We start from the raw sequence: 3,002 nt of genomic DNA on the forward strand, positions 1-3,002 counted from the left end.
TTCGCTTCTTCCTTGCACTCTCCTTGCTCCTGTCTACTGATCGAGAGACAGAGAGAAAAAGAGAAAACAAAGAGACTGACTTTTAATAGACAGGTGTACTACTACTACTACTACGTACTACTACAAGTAGTTTGAGGGCATAAATTACCATACACGCCGAATATTTCGCAAGGTTTTTATTGCCATGAATTTCACGAGTCAGGTGCTATTCGTGAAATTAAAAACAAGCGAAAATATTGAATCTGATTCCGCTGTGACTGTGACATACGCGTGTACACTTCTCCGTTCAGTACAAGACTCCACGACCACGAATATAATCACTCGCGAAATCATCGGGAATTCCCGATACGCGAAAATTTAGACTCACAAAATATACGACGTATACAGTAGCTTCAGCCTATGCCATCTCGGGTTCCACAAACGAAGTTGCACCTCCAAACCTGTCTATCTAACATGGCTGTCCTCAGTTCATTAATACTATCTTTATTAAGGCTTTATGTCCACAGGTGTTCACAGGTGCACTTGTCTTGATTCTTTCTCTTTATTGGTTTCATCTCTCCTCGCTCCTATCCAACTCCCCTCCCACTTCATGAATGATTGTCACCTAATCTTTTCTCAAAGTCATCAGGCCACAATGAAAGAGGATCATTAGCCATACACACACAATGTACGATGTCTCGTACGTAACTTGTATTAAAAAAGATGACTGCTACAAGTACTGTGGAAGAAAAAAAAAACCAGAATACATACAAGTTTGTATAATCATATTCTGAAAGTCAGTTGAAATTTAAATCAACAAAAGAAAATGCAGTCTAATTTGCAATGATTTTCATTCACACTTCTCAAAAGGAAGAGAAATTGCCACATAGTAGAGTGGAAAAATATAATGCCAATCTTCAAAAAGTATTTGATCAGTTTTTTTGCTGTAAACGTACATTGTACCTGTTGGAAGTACATGTATGCAACATGCAATGTCTTTCTGAACTGAATTAGTTGGGAGTTTCAACAAAGACTGAGTGGAGTGTATAATTTTGAGATTCTTGTCAAACAGTTCACCTCTCTGCCTAGGTGGGGTGGGAGACTCCTCTGCTTCTCGCATCGCCTGCTTCCTCTTGGCTCTGCATCATAAAAGGATAGTAATCATAATATTATACCAAAATCAAGGATTGGTATACAAGTGTAGGTGCCTGAGGTGGTCCAACAGAGTAAAATATTGCCTTTCGTTCCTCACAATTCCAGCACATAATAACTCACATAAAATTTTGTGGCCCTTACATTCAAATGGCTGTCATATTTGTCTGTCACTTTTTTTCCACAGACAATGTTTTTCATTTACAATTCAACAGAAAATGAAAACCATGTGAACAAAAATTACTATGTCAATCCAACTGAACAAAGAGTACGGAGTTCAGTGGATCAAAGATGATTGACTGGGCACATACATGTAACCATCTTTTCTTTTCTTTTTTTAATCTTTCTTCTTTCTATTCATATATCTTTCTCTCCTCTCTTACAGCAAGTAAGAAGGAAACACACAGTCTCATAGATTCCCCCACACAAACACACACTGACCAAAAAAAAAAAAAAAAAAAAAAAACCCAGAAATTATAGACTCTGTGCAGTGATATTTCTATCCCTCCGTCTTCACCAATCCACATATCATTTGGGGGGAAAAAAGAACTGTTGATCAGTAATGTGCAAAGTGCTCATCAAGAGAATTCATGAACAGCGATTCTGTGCAACATCATTTCAACAGTCACAAAACAAAATGCAATATATCAAACTGATGTACAGGTAAAGTGAAGAAAGAAAAAGAGATTAAAATTACTATAAAAATAGAAAAGTTTTACTTTGAAATTGAATATTAAGCAAAGAGAGAGTAAGAATACTAAAAGAGAGAAAAGTTTACTTTGAAATTAATATTAAGTCCCACCAACATGTCTTCAAATAATTAAACTGCAATCCACAACAGGCACTCCATATTTGGTGTTAGACTATAATGCAGTTCAAACATAATGATTATTACAATTACTGCAGATGATCAAATTATGTATTAAAGGAAAGTTAAATCATTTTCTCATATCTGCTGTCTTTTAATATAAAACATGAAATCTACAGGACTTATGATGCAGATGACTTGATATAAGTAGAAGGCTGTAAGAGTGTTTTTATAGAACACTGCACTGCTTACCAAATCATATCCTTATTTAAAACAAATTTCCAATTTCAATGGCTGAAGAGAGTACCAATACAGAATGGCAAAATGGTTTTTCTTTCAAGTTTTTAAAACTGGGTGAGGATGTTGACTGTAGATTACTTTCCTCTCAGTTGAAATAATTCATGTGTGTACACTAACAACAGTCCATGGTCAAAAACAAACAAACAAACCCTTTTATAGAAGAATGTTTTCAACAGCATTTAAATTCTCAATATTCTCAACATGGGGCTCCAGCTTGAAATATGATCTCAAAGCTGTAGACATGATATCCTTGCGTCTCTGTTGCTGTCCTCACAACCAAGTTGGTAATTGACACTCGTCCTGTGCTTTCACAGTGTGTCTTGCTCTTGACAATTGATCCTTGAGATGAAAAGCACAATTCTCGGTATCGCCAATACCTAGGTGCCATGCGCAGAGCAGCGTTTCAGATGCATTTTACATTTAGTAGGATAGCTCAGGGGACAAACTTGTCCCTGTTTTGGCTGCATATATGCACGTTCAAGTTCAAGTTCAAGTTGATTTATTTCCTTTCCAACAAACAAAATAATTGGAAGTACAATGAAGCATTCATATACACAGATGTCAGAAAATCAGTACCACAATGCGATGAACAGAAATAACATTGTAAAAAAGATACAGGTAAATTATCAACAGAGATACAAAAAAATAACATTCCATCTTTATCCACAGGTATTTTCTGTTGAAGATTTCTTTACTTGCCATCACGTGGCAGCACATTTGAAGCCTTGCAGTAGTAAACCATGACTCTAGATGGTGACCACAA

This window comes from Diadema setosum, chromosome 16, assembly GCF_964275005.1.
Source record: "Diadema setosum chromosome 16, eeDiaSeto1, whole genome shotgun sequence".
Taxonomy (NCBI): Eukaryota; Metazoa; Echinodermata; class Echinoidea; order Diadematoida; family Diadematidae; genus Diadema; species Diadema setosum.